Source organism: Argentina silus (genome assembly GCF_951799395.1).
Source record: "Argentina silus genome assembly, chromosome: 16".
NCBI classification, from domain to species: Eukaryota; Metazoa; Chordata; class Actinopteri; order Argentiniformes; family Argentinidae; genus Argentina; species Argentina silus.
The window spans coordinates 16,791,030-16,806,709 of NC_139670.1; positions in this window are offsets into that span (position 1 = coordinate 16,791,030).

Consider the following 15,680-nt stretch of genomic DNA (forward strand, 5'->3'; position numbering starts at 1 on the left):
AAGGGTGTCTCTGTTTCAATGATATATGCTGCTGCCAGCTGGGCTTCTCCACATACTTTTCAAAGGTTTTACAGCCTGGACGTGACTGTGCCCTCTGTGGTGCCCTCCTAAGTGCTGGTTTGTAGCCTGTGTGATGTAGACTGGGTACATCCTTGTATCCGTCCAGGTTTCCAGTCCTGACTAGGCAAATGAGGTGCTTTGCAGGGTCCCGTAGAGGGGTCGAACTGACACTACTGAAAGAGAACTAAAGAGTTCCAAGTGTAACCCAGGTTCTCTGAAGGGGATAAGGGCCCTCACCTCATAGCCCCTCTCGTGCTGAGCTCGTGAAGAGTGGTTCACTGGATGAAATGGTGTACTACTGCATCCCTTTATTGGGATATAGGTGAGGCTAACCTTTGCAAGTGTCACCGGCCTGTACCAGGCGTTATTGTGTCCCATAAAGACAAGTCTCCCTCATCTCCTTCGGAGAATCTGGGTTACATTTGAAACCTTTCATTTCTAAAGATCATTTTTTAAAAACACGTTTCATCTCGGAAACAAATTTTCATCTGCCAATGATCAGCGTAATTACTCAATTATACGTTATTGCATATGATGGCGTCAGATTCAATTTGCAGTTTAATAAGTGAAGATGAAAAATAAATAAACAACAACAACTGCTTTGGCTAAAGGGCAGATGTGCTGATTTTCCTCGTCTGATTAAATGATCCATCGAATGTATGAACACTGCACCTCCCACTGTTTCCTCACAAATGGATGAACTACCAAGGGGTTACAGAATTGAACATGTAAATTGTGAAAGAGCTTGTAATTCCTGCATCTAGTTCCCAAATGACTTTGATTAAAATCAGACGTGTGCCAAACGTTTCCACCGTTTTGGTGGATAGTGCAGTGGAAATTAAAATATGAGATGATGCAAGATGATAATTATCCATTCAGTAATTATTTCAGTTATTATTGTGTTCTTTATGAACATACCTTTTTGTCTACTCACATGCACTGTTATGTTAAAGGTCCTTTACTCAGGGAGTACTAATACTATCAGTACTGTATACATCAGTGAGGTGAATTAATTGGATGATGTGTATATTTTCACAAGGCCTCAAAAAAGTGAAATTGAGATTCAGAGCTCGGTAAGAGTAAGACTCTAGCCTCAATCATAAGGTCATTCTCCTGTTATGAACATTATAAAGGGTCACCAGTCAACAACATGAACGGGGATCAGATTGACTCACTGCTTCTAAGGAAGTGGAGTCCCCAGAGACATTAAATGTAGAGGGATGTTAAACCTTATCAAGTTTCCTCATGTAAATATTTCACAGCATTTTCATTTTATTCCACTTGAATGCCCATACCCATCTAAAAGCGAAATGCTAAATTTTAATATTGATAAATATTTAATCAATGATAAATTATAGCCTCATTCTAAAACAGTCCAATGTAATTGTTAATAGATCAGTGGCAGTTGCTGCTAGGTTGTGGGTAAAAAGGATATGACTGGTGTAGGAATGACACAGTTAAATAATGAATGGGGACTTGGACCTGAAATATGCCTCTGAACTGAGTTAAGTGAGGCAGAACAGCCGCTCTCTCTCATAGCTGGAACTACTATTGCCTGCGAACATACTTAATACTCATTTTAAAAGCTGTCCTCTCAATGAAATGAAAATTAACCCATATTGATTGTTGTCAAAAGTTCTACTGTAGTAGGTAGTTCAGTGAGAGGTTAACGAGTGGAAGCACTTATCTGTCTGAACATTCCTAAAGTCATAGACCTTGTGGTTGCACTGATACAGAATTATGTGACTCCTTTTCCGGCACAATGACATCACTGGCAGAATAGCATGCTGTATTCTCATGGAACTCTAGCTAAACGTGATTCAGATGGACCTCACATGGTTAGTCAGAATGGTACATAGAAAGAGGGGATCCTTTAATGGCGATAGTACCCCCCTGACCCTTATGTCCACATTCATAAATGTTTCAGTGCGTGAAATAGACAGGCCTCACTTCTAAATGAGCTCTGGTTTTAACCCCTCTGTTTTCCTTGTTTCCTTTGCGGAACAGCTGTTCAGGGTCCAATGCAGGGCAACGCCACGTTAAAATTAAATCATGGTCTTGAAAACATTACAATTCAAATCTTAATGAAAACAGAAGGGGTACTCTGAATGTTTTAAAGGCTTCTGTTAATTTGCATGGCCAGAGTTCCTAGTTAAACAGACCGCAATAATAACTTCAATATGCTGCCCGGCATAGTCGAAACTTCAGGGATGATGAATAACTGAAGCAGGCATCTTTGTGTGTAATGAATTACAAGGTTTGGTTTCTTACCCAGGTAACATTTTGCAGAGGTTGCGGTGTACTTCTCAGCAACCAATTATGTCATCATCCTGGCATTTAGCTGGACATAATGATTCACAGCGCAGCGCCAGCACTGGCATAACTCATGGTCAGGATATGTAGCGACTAAAATAAAATATTCATTCTCAGGAAACTTCTGTTCAATAATTAAGACTTCCATGCAGTTCTGAAGGTTTGAGGGGGCTGTCTATATTAACCACAAGGGGATATGAGGCAGTCGTATTAACAAGCAATATTAAAGGTCCCCCTGCTTTACGTTATTTTCAAACTTGTACTCATAATCACAAATGCCATTTAACTCAAAATAGTGTCTGATGAACATTACAAATGTGTGCTGTGAAAGTATTTTCAGCCAGTGTAGATTGTAGCTTAATTCTTGGGGATACAATTATACAGATGATGTACACTTATTGTATATCCAACATGGCACAGTATCATTGCAAAACATCCTTATATTACATTAGTCAGAGGACATCTACAATAGGTAAAACAAACGTGGCAGTTAGGCAGTATTTGACTTAAATAGTTTAAGGTTAGGGTTAGTAATAGCTTCAAAGTGGTTAGGGTAAGGGTAAGTTGTTAAAGGAAGGTGTTAGCACACATTAACAACAGCACTTAGCAAACAAAACCACTAAAAGCACTTTTGTCAAAGTTGTCCCATGCCTGATTCAAACCAGCAACCTTTGGGTTGCAAGTCTTGGTTGTATGCTCACTTACCAACCCCAACATACCACCAACTGAAACATTCATCTTTTTTTATCATAGCCATGATAATTTTGTCTTGTAATATGATGAATAGGATTCTTCCTTTTGCATCATAGCTATGAGAATGTCTTGTAATCTGACGAATATTAAAAGTGCTTCAATGTCAACATTTGCACACCCAGGTTATTAAACAGGGGTATACAATTACAACATTTTGGGTACAGCATACTTTAATAGTGTAAAGTATGTGGAATATAAAGTTAAACAGCATCTGACTCGAAGATAGAATCACTTCAAACCTAGTTTGGACGTTTACAACAAAGTCATCACATTAGGCCTGTCCCTCTGAAAGTGTACTACAGTATAACAGAAAGCAACTGTACAACTATATAACAACAAAGATATTTATGGCTCAGAGTCATGGCTGGTTGTTAGGGTTTTCTCGCAGCATTGTTACCTTGCTTGCTGGAAAGAGCTGACAGCCTGCAGTGCATGAGGATAAATATGTCTGCAGCCAAAGCACAGTTTTTGGCTCCCAATAAATCATTTGTCATTTCATCATGGCCCCACACATAATGAGCAATAAAGTTCCCCTACTAAGGGAATGAAGACCGACACATAAAAAAAAAAGGAGTAGATCCTCTGATGGACTGACTTCTACTTCCACCACAGTTCTATAAAACAACTGGCTCCTCTGCATTTTGACGAGAACACTGTTTTTCCAATTTGTTAAATAAACAGTGTAATGAATTGATCTCATTACCCTACCGAGCCACTGAGTATTGTTGAAATGTGATGGACTGTGTTTATAGGGAGCAGTCATTGCAAACCCATTCATTTTCACAGGGAGGTCAGACTTTTATGGGATACTAATGTGAGACAAGGACTATACACCAGATATGGTAAAAAATAAGACCAGGGCAGGTTTCAAAATGGCTAACATTATTCTTTGGTAAATGAAAATAAAGGAAAGTGACCAGGAAAAGTACTGTACTGTGTACTGTACACATGTCCATCTGGGATGGACATGTTCTCTGATAAAAGTGTCAGTGCAAAGTTACAGCTTCTTTCAATGCTCAATAAACACCACTCTCCTCCCAATATTACAATACAGCCAATATGCCTGCCAGCCTTATCTTCTGGAAGCTCTTCCAAACAAGTCAAGGCCGAAGCTCATGTCTATTTCCCAAAATGAAGATACCCCCATTACGCTCTAACATATTCCTTTTCTTATCCTTTCAAGAAGAGAGGAGAATGACAAACAACTTGCTAATAAATGCTGACCCACATAACATAATTTACTGACAGGAGAGGCTGTTCGCTGCATGCCGGTCGGACACATCTCGTTTCTGGGTCATACAGTCCTAAGACATAACACCCAACCCCCCACCCTCATCCCCCCATCCCATCAAGGGAATTTCAGGTGGCTTCCAAAGAAGCAGTGAAGCCATCCACAGCCAGTCACAGATATGATATAAAGTTATGGCCACAATGATTACCGGAGACTCCCATATTATGTGCTGCTGGTAATGATGGTTGATCATTAATGGTCATATTGAAGGTCAGTGTATCAGCATCATATCGAGCAGCAAGCAAGGGACCCATGATGTGCAGAAAAGTAACTGAATTCCATAGACTGGAAATGGAACCCCTGATTGAACAAGATTTCTCAATTAAAACTCCATTAATTCTTATGATGCAATTACTGTGCAAAAAGTTTGTCAGGGCCTTAGCTTTAGGACATGCTACATGCCACAGTAGAGTGTACGAAACCAAGGCAGGCAACCCACTTCGCTCTGAGCCCAAATCTAATGTGTCTTCGGGGACATGTCGAGGTACAAGAAGCTAATGATTCACACTGCAGTAATATTTACTATGTTAGGTTGGGAACATTTTCAACCAAAAAATACAGGGGTAAAAGTCCCCAGCACGGGAGGCTGAGGGTTAGTGGTGGCAGTAATGACTACACAACACACAGAAGCGGCTGGAGCCCCAACCTGGAGCGTTACTGGCAGCTGCCTGGCAACCACACGGGAGGGAGGAAGGTCTTCTACTCATCATGAAGGATGGTTCTCCGGAGCGGGGACCAGGGGGAGCCGCTTTAAAACACATACCATATGCAGTTGGGAAAGACCTCATTTATCAGCTTGGAAATACTATTTCTTACACCTTGGGCCCCTCCTTCCCCCTCACTCCCCTGCTCCCCGAGAGCGCAATCGCCTCCACACTGTGAGATTTGACAGGTTTCAAGAGGCAGAAATTGCATCTCAAGTGCTGCCCATAGCCGCCCCGCTCTCTGATCCGGTGTGAAACTCGCTGTGGTAGGGGGACGGCGACGCGCTCCATGCAAATTTGGGTTCACCTAGAAAATAAGAGGGAATCCACAAGAGCTTGTAGGTTCTAATGAGGTCTCCCAACCAGGGAGCAGGGAGGGGGGGTGGGCAGCAACAGAGAATCTCAGACTGAAGAGAGGATCATTTGCTGTATATTTTTCTGAATGAGACATCTCTGCTGGTAGAACACCTAAGACAAACCTGGACCATTTGTTTTGGCATGTCAGAAATAATGTGGACTGAGAATCTCCAACAGGCATATGGTGCAAGCCCAGTCATTTGTTATTTCTAATGACCTAATTGTTCTCCTGGCAGAAATAAAAAATTAGGACCACTTTACGCCATTTACCAAAACTCTAAATTAATTCAAAATATTTTGTGGGGGCCAAGCATATGAAGGAGAGAAATGCTCCTTTTGAAAAATGTCTTGGTAGGCTTCTCACAATTAGTCTCTTTAGCCATTCGACTTTCCCTTCACAAACAGCAGGTGCTCTAATCATGGGAAGTGCTCCACTACATTTATCCACAGAATGAAAAGGTCCGATACATCATGGTGGTCTTTCCTTTGGTAATACAGCTACAGCTGACCTATACGATTTGATCAATGACCCAGCTCTGTATTACAGATGCTAAAAAGTCATCTTAAAAGTATTCGTGAATATTTTGCCAATAAAAAAGAGTGACACAAGCAACACACTTCTTTAAGAAACCAATATTTGACAAGATTGGCTAAATATCTCAGAGTGGTTGTTAAAACATATTATGAATGATATACTGTATATAATGGCAAGATAAGCAACTTTCCTTATTGCTTAGCAGCAGCTCATTATACAGGTTTCAATCTCGCCCTAGCTGCAGTTTCCAGGTTCAGCAGTTTGACATTTACTGAGCACACACTCTGTGGAAAGTTGGTTGTTGAAAAGTATGGAAGCAATATTGTCATGAAAGAGGTCAATTTCTCAAAATACACCTCACTTCAAAAATGTAAAAAAGCAATTAATAGTAGAAGATGTGACAACACCGTCTTGTCAAGAAGTGAAGGTGAATGTTCCATCAACAAGGAGGACGTCGTTTTCTTGGACTGACCTCGAGTAGGTTAGGGAAGGCAGACTAACTTTGGATGACCATGAGTATAGGTTTAGAGGAGGTAGACTAACTTGAGGATATGCTTGAGTATGGGTTAAAAGTGTAAGACTCTATGAGTTTTTAGAGGATACAGACTTACCAACTGACCTTGACTGTGGGATGAGAGGAGGCAGGTCTTTGTGGAGTGCTGAGGCACCTCATAATTTACTGCCCTTATCCCAATTACAGAACTGTAAAAACATTCAAATTAATGCAGCCTTAACTTCTGGAGCAGGCCCTACTTTCTTAATTAGTGCATAATTATTCAGATTTTGATATCCGGGAAAATGATCACATGGAAATTATTTCAGGCACTGTAACAATAGCTCATGTAGAAAAAAAAAGAAATCCTCTTCCAAAAACTCTATTAACATGTGGAAATAATGAACACTTAATTACATTGGAAGTACTATTACCATTAATGTTTGATAGCCTCTGTCACTCCGGAATGTTCAGTGGTCTGTGGAGAATGATGGTCATCCCGTGGAGGACCTTAGTGAGGACACTCACACAACTGCTTGGAGTGGTTGTCACATTACACCTCAGGTATTGACAGTATGTACCTTTAAACACACCAAGACAATTGGTTAGATACTATGGTGTTGTTGACTGTCTCTTCTGCCTATCACCTTTGTAACAGAGCATTGTATTTACACCTTTTTGTGCAGCAAAAGGTTGAATTGAATCTACCTAGCCACCTAGCCTAGCCCACAGTAGGTACTGAAGTCACTAAACTGTCCCTTTAGCTGTACAAATGACAATGCTGGACTGTACTGTCGATACTGTACCTTACCTTTCAGAGGGAAGAGGACAGCAACACTCAAAAATGGACAATAATGATAATGCAGAACTTTATTTCAGGAACTATATTCAATAATAAACAGATTACAAATTATAAATCTAGTGTTTGAGAGTGAAGATGAGGCCAGACAAGAGAAAAGGGCAGAGGCCTTTTACACAGAGGGAGGGAATATGACTCCCAAATGTGTGGTCTATTTTTGCTTGTAACTTTTACTATATTGCACTTTGGCAATTTAAGGGACGATTTAGTTAGCAACCCATATCTGCTCTTTCAGAAGGGAAGTATCTCGCCCAAAGGGAATGTATTCCCTACACACACACACACACACACACACACACACACACACACACACACACACACACACACACACCAACAGCTGGGCTTTGAACTTGTGACCCTCCACTCTCAGGGTCAACAAATTAGTGCTTGGCTGTGTTGACCTATGGAATACAGTGTCTTTCCTCTGAGTGAAATGTTTACATAACCATCTCACTTTAATAAGACTATGTCATGTGGCTGGAAAGAAACGTGTCATTGTATCTGAGCTGAGCTAATACAGAAACAATATTTACATTAACTGCCAATCAAAACACATGGATACAGTACATTAAGAGTACTGTACATAGCTGAGGGAAATGGGGGAATCATGTATCCCACGGCAGTCATCTTTGCTTTGGTTCCGGATAAAGTCTGAAGTTAGAAACTCAGGAGATGATGTTAGCATGTTGCTCTAAATAGCATATCCTTCACACATATCATTAGCCCTCTAAGTTGAAAGAAAGTGTAGCCACATATAAATGGAAACATTCCTACATGCATGATGCATTGGTTCAAGTCCGGTTTGGTTCACTACTATGTTAAAGAGGGAAAATTGTACTATAAGTTGATCACAATTGTCCAGTATATTGTATGTCATTTGTTTGTCATTTCCATTTTTAAATAACTGTCCTAATTCAATAAGTTTACGTGAAAGTTAAAAAGGTAGTAAGATAGCAAGTATTGTGATTGTAGGTAGGTACACATTTTCATATAGTACATCACATTATCCAAAAACTAACTGTAGATGTCCTTAAGTTATAAAGAAGTCACTAATTAGTTATTATTAGAGATGAACCATGCACCCAATCAACATGTGAATTAAATCTATGAATTAAAGAAAACACTATTAAGATTCAACGGAATCCCAGAGGACAAAGTCCCTTATTGCTACCTTTGAAATTCAAGTACAGTAAGCCATATGAAATAGAATGCTAAATATTCACATCATTTTCGCTAATCCATTGTCCCAATTCTCTAGACCACATGAGAATCGCATGAGAACTCTGTGGAACCTATCACATTTGTCAAATGGCTAGTAGAATAGATGAATCAAAAAATGTGAAGGTTGCCCCTTCTGAATAAATGTTTGGAAGTAGAATGTCATGTTTGAAATGGCCACACTGAAGTTGCATGCCAGATCATACACCTTTTATTTACATAAATCCTCTGTTTAGTATTTGCAAGGATGTAGTGATACTTTTAGGAATACCATTTCATTTTGTTGTACTACTGATGGGTCGTATGAGACAATGCTGTGGATTATCTGTATGATCTTATATATATTAAATAAATTACTAGTGTCAGTTATAAATGACCTTATATGACCATGTACCCATCTTACATGTTGGCATTTGTTAAGAGGCTAATAATAATTTAAAAAGGCTAACAAAATTACACATTCATTCAACGGCCCAGCGTTGTAAGCCTATGATACATGTATACTCCTTTAGCATATTAATATTAGCATATTATCTTAAGTAACATAAGATTAATTCAGACATGAATTAAGTTCTCATTCATTTACAATGAGGGAATATGATAGAATATTCATAAATCCTGTTAATGTATAGGTTGTGCATAATGCTGCCCATTAAATTGCAATTAATGACAGGTATTTCACTACTTTGTGTCCAATTTTGAAGAATGTCATTGAGGTGACATATTAAGTGTAAATTGTCTAATATTTCTAAATTATAGGGGGATGCTGCAATATGGAATACAGATTTAAAATCAATTAAGTCTTTGGAACAGACATATATTACCGTCTGTGTCTGTTCATATGAAATGTCTTTTGTTATTGAAATCACATGGGTAAATAGGAGATAATCTAAACTCAGTGCTATGTGTCATTACAATCTTTCGGCATGGCAGGTCTCTTCAAGACAACTAGCATATTGCTTCTTGCATTCCTAGAAGTACACCTTGTTAGATTGTAAAGTCGTGTTTGCAATTAAAAAAATGTGTAGACTTTATTTTTCCAAAGAGGGTCTTAGCAGGGCCACCTCTAAAGTTTGGTTATGTAAAAGAAAATAAATTACCCCTCTCACAGCTAATAAAATATTACTGCAAATTAATCCTTAGAGGTTCCGGCGTGTTCCCCCACTCATTACTTTCAAGTACAGAGGTGTAGCTGCAATTAATACCGCCTTTCATTACAATATGCGTATTTCAGACTTGTCCTTGGGACACCAGATCTTACAATTTACACGAACACCCCCAACCCTCTGCCTGCCTCAACACCCCCAACCCCTACCCCCACTCCTCTGCCTCAACTACCCCAACCCCTACCCCCACCCCATATCCCCAGCCCCCTAGCCCCATTCACAACCCCCACCTTGTCTTGGTAAATGAAGAGTGCTGGAAAGCAAAGGAGGAATTATTATTGCATTTCATGATATCAAAGGTGGTTTTACTCTACTAATGGAGGCTGGTACGATATGCTGTGTGAGGCTCACTCCAGGCACTGACTCACGTGATGACGGGCCTCTGAAGACCTATCTTCACAGGCGGCAAATACCTGCTCATTATTCAATAAAGGTCCACTCTAATATGTGTTTTCATCCTTTTCGTTTTATCAATTTGTATATTTTCCTTTTATGATAAAGGCTAATTTGCGTCATTTCTCCAATGTTCTTCTACAGTTCCTATAGGGTTATTTTGCGGTCATATACACTGATTCAAATCAAAGTCAAATAATGAAATATGTGTTGTTAGACATATCAACAATGTGAAATATATATATACAATGTGAAATATATATATATATATCAAAATATGCATTCTGTGCATCTGACAATTATTTGTGTTCCTGCACCTAGAAAGAGGGCCTGTGATCATAGAGGGAACTAGAAGAACGTCGGCCTTGTGGATCTAGACAGCACAAGAAACTGATAGGGTGCTACACAGGAAACGTGTACGGAGCAGGGGAGAGCCACACACTCACATGGGGCTCCCCACACTTCCTGCTCTGTCCCCTATCAGAGCGTGAAGACTTCTGACAGACAGTGTGAAGAGAGGAAGAGAGAGAGAGAGGAGGGAGGGAGAGAAAAGAAAAGAAAAAAAAATCTGCATAGGGGAGAGTTACTGACAGGCCGGGTCAGACACTCTGTGTTTAATGACACTGCCAGTTACACATTCTGAATTGTTTAAATATGATGCTACAGTTTCAACAATCATCATCTCAGCGCTTCCACTTTTCATACCCAACAGCCAGGAAACTGACACGTAATTACACACTTACTGATGGTATCGCCATGCCGATAATTAAAACTGCCACCGGAGGATTGCTATTGCAAGGCTACAGCTGGGATGTTGTCAAAAGGTGGAAACTCCAGCAGCTTTTCACCATATCCTCTTTAAAGTTGGACCACAGCAGTGTAATGGGAAGGTCTCTACACACCAATCACCATGTCTCGCACAAATGAAGAAAATCTATTAACAGCCCAAATAAGTGATACACAAACACCGTAACCTGAGGGTTAAATATCATCACCGGACTGGGGTCTGGCTCTGCCTGTCCATTCATCAATTTTACCCCATTACGGAAACACTCACAGATCTGATTTGGCAATGTGTCACCCTGCAAAAAGGGCATTTTGGCACCTTCATGATTTAGCCGATAGAGATCTGCAAAGGGACAAAAGGGACAATTAAGTCACTGCATATCATATTTTTTCGGGGGTGTTTGTAGATGTCATGTTCATTGGTTTTCGTTTTTTTTTCCGTTGAACAAGTTGATTGTGCACAGGATAATCATGATTTCACCTTTTTTTTGGGGTGGGACAATCTGGAGACAATCTGGGATTCAAACAAAAATAAAGTGGTCACATTCACAGCCACTTTTTTGGTAAACAGCTGAGGGATGGGCTGGAGAAATAACCACTATGAAATTAATAGACAGAACTATGGATGCAAGGACTGACCATCCATGAGATCAAAATTATAGTTCTAACCATGTTTTGAAGCTATACAGTGTTTGTTTACAGTTACATTGTTTACAAGTAATGGAGTAAAACAACCTTATATTTTGGGTTCTGATGGGGTAAGACAGTTGAACTAAGCTCATGAGGCATCTATAAGTTATATTCTTCAATAATCAAGGGCTATATATTATTAATTTAAGGGTCACAAATATCAGATTGCCAACAATCACAGATTGCCCCTTTAAGGATTTGAACAGTCAGCTTAAATGAAACCCCAGAATACTCTGTTAAAGAACAATGCACTCTTCCTACGTATGGTATGTGTGCATTTCAATATACTTTACATTTCAACAACAAAAAAAGCAATTTAAAAGCATGATGCGGCATGAACTTTCGGCAGATCTCAGCAGGCCTGGTATTGTTGATTGAACAGAGCCCTAAGTTGTGAAGTCCACTGAGTCGTAGAAGAAGGTTTGCAGATCTAAAGAGCCAGCCGCTTGGTGGAAACGCCACCCAGCCTGACTCCTCACCATGGGCCCTTCCTTTTCATCTCCATATGAACCTCCATCCCTGCTGAGAAAACAAATCACACTTTTGCTATTCAATATGCCAGTGAATACTGTCACATTACTAATCAGGCCAGGATATGCACATGCTAGCATCGCGTCCTCGGACCAGGAGTGGCTCTTGGCGTTGGGTGTTTTCATCGCCACCAAGACCAGTTCACCCTGGAAGATGACCTCAACACACCTCAACACCAACAAGTTAACAAGAGAAGGAACCAGATGTTTCACCTTTAAAAAACACTGTTGTTCTCTCGACCGTCACTATTATTAAAGCATTAGAAAATGTAAAAAAAGACAAGAAAATTGTATTTGCGCTATGAGTTAATTTATACTATATAAATGCTAACAATTTTGAAGATGGAGACCATTATGGGATGTGTGTTGCCCGTGAGTCCCTCACTAATGTGACACCACTGAGCGGCTCTCTAATTCACATCTCACGTTTCAGGTAAGTGTCACACATACACAAATAACATGGGTCATGACACCAAAGTGGTTCATATTACACCATTCCCACTGAGCCCTCCTCTTTAATGACTTTTTAATATCACACCATAAGCCGAAGGTAATTGAACAAAGATTGCCGTAGCATCTAGATCTGAGAGTAATGAAAATGGAATATTGTTCAGAAAATGTTGTCGCCAGACGTGACAAGCAAACAGAAAAGCTAAATTAAATAGATATGAGACCCTTTTTGTGTCCACTGCTTGAGGTGCATGCTTTAGTGTGTATGGATGAGTGGCCTTACCATGTAGAGACATTTTGCAGCCCCTGAAGGATACATCAACCTGCATTATGTCGTTAACCTGTGAATTTGATGTGTTATAACTGGATTGAAGCAAAACCTAAATCTTGTGGACCCCCCAGAACCAGTATTTAACTACAGGACCGTTACACTCTACAACCCATTTGTCCTGGTCGGGGCAGTTCACCATAGTTGCCTACACCTGGGATACGGTTAAGGTTTCTTGAATTATAATTGCAATCACCGTCCTGCGAAACGTATCGCTCCTATTCTGTATCCGTTCTCATACAAGAACAATGTGTTTTGCAGGAGAGTGATTGGTCAAGAGAATCTTGACCCTGCTCAAAATACCACGCCACAGGTACAATATCTTACAGGATCTGACCAATCGCAGCCCGACGCATGACAACGGTGGGCCTCCGTGTCCACAGGCCAGGAACATGCTGAGGAAATGATGATAAAGTAAACGTCTCTGCCTTCTAAACGTGGCTTGGCCACAACACTGCTCCCTCATTAGGCCTCTCAGCAAGGGCCACCGGGCCTTTCACTCCTAGGTTACTGCCTCATTTCCTGCTGACGGCTCTTTAGGGCCACCGCTGATGGCTTCTGGAGCCGGGCTCCGAGTGGACAGGTGTCCGCCGTCGTGAAACCACCGGCGCAGCTGGTACCATCTGGCACGCGGCGCCCCATTCACAGGGCCTGGCGAAGACCTGGCGTCCCTGAGTCCGCAGAGAAGGTATGTCAAGGGCAACCATGGTACAAGCTTACTCACAGGCAACCCGGTTCCCCCTGGGGAGAGCCTACAACGGAGGGGAGAGGGTCATTTAGTTTCCACAACCCGCGCAAGGCCCCACCTCCATGGGATTGGCAACAATGAGCCTCATCAATGCCAAATGCTATGGCTGACTCCTGTGTGTGTGTGTGTGTGTGTGTGTGTGTGTGTGTGTGTGTGTGTGTGTGTGTGTTTGTGTGTGTGTGGGGGGGTGTGGGTGTGTGTGTACCTATTCATTAAAATCTGGGCAACAACAGTCATATCCCATGTAGCGGAAACAGTGGAAGAAAGAACAGATAAATCTTGTCCTTTCCATTTTGTGTTTGCCCCGTGTGGATGTAGTCCCCAGATAGATGTGTTCTCTACGAGCAGCACAGAGAAGTCCTGCAACACATGAGCTTTCATTATAAATACCTGATAGTTCAGATGCTCAGTCTTTTTAATCCAAACATCATATGAACGTTTTTGACCTTTATGAATGTAGTTTAGGCACAGGCGCAGAAGATTAAGCTTTTCTAGAGAACTTTGTGTGTGTTGTTGTTAGAAATATAGGATTTATTACCGAAATATACTGGGTTTATTAGAGTTCTTCAATAAAGACAGGGTAGTGTCTGTCTAGCGATACTGTTCCTTTCTCCACAAGGGTCCTCATGGGATCCAAGCCCTGGACTGTCTCCTACAACATGTTGGTTGGCATCCCTGTGATGTCACCAACAGCCATCGTCCGTCCAGTGTATTCATCAATGTAAATGATGACCTATGTTTCACGTCAATGAGATAGGGTAAAACCATGTAAAGCTTAAACATACATACCCATTATTCATACATGTGATATATCTCCTTGTCTGTGTAGCCAAATAATCTAATAAACCCTATTAGATAAAAACAAATCAACATACTGTATGAACTTATTGAATTTGCTGTGGGAGGCAGCAAACGAACGGGACCATATATGTCATCTCATATAATACCAGTGCATCACTCTCTTGGTTATAAATATGGATCAAGAGGCCCCGTTTTACATTGAAAATGATAATAACTGATATTGCAGTAATATAAGTGACCACTTTGCAACGTTCTTGGGAAATAGGCCGGGCATGTGGCGTTGAATACAAATCCTATTTGTCTGAGCCCACTTCTAGCACTCCCTTCCTACTGAGCATTGTTATTCATAGCAGGTACAACAGATAGCCTAGAACAACGCTAGTGATCTATTTGTCATGAAGCACCCAGGCATTTACAGGCACTTATGACAGCCAGGATAGACACATACTATATAAGAGAAATATCTTCAAGCACTCAGCCCATTTAATACATTGATTAAACTTCTGCTGTACCAATCATATTCGTCTAACTCCTGCTGTCGACACAACACCTGAAGGGTAGTTGCCTCCTTACAGTTGGAAAGGAACGGGAAATGATTGACAGCGGGAGAGGAAATGATTTTGATTGAGGGATTTGACGTTTGAATCCTGTCAGAATCTTGCCTGAAATGATGTATGATTGCATAATGAAACCATACCTCTGCAAGCTGTGAGTTATATGAACCATCACCATCAGTGTTCAAACCCCATCTGAAACGTAATTGTGCTGTGATGATAGTAGCCCCCAATCAGCAAAAGAGTACTCTAGGTTTAGAAAGGCCTGTCCCAGTGATTGAAAAAAGCCTCCGTAATGAAGATTCATAATTAAGTTGTTGATGATCACAGTATTTCAAAGCAAGCTTCTGTCGAGATGACTGCCTAATGCGATATTGTGCAGAGTTGTATGAGAAAGAGTATAGCTGTATAAAATGGTACACGGTTGTCAATGAGAAATGTTACAGATACGCCGATGTCATATTCTACTTCCAGGATTCTCTATGAGAAATGAATGTCTGTGTCACCACGGACCATTTTCCTCACACTTCCACGGTTCCCCCCCATTTCTCTCTGTTTTTATCTTTATCTATTCCATAGTAAGTGATGGAGAGTGGAAGATATATTTGTCTAGTGACTTCTAACCTCTGACCAGGTCATGTGCGGTATATA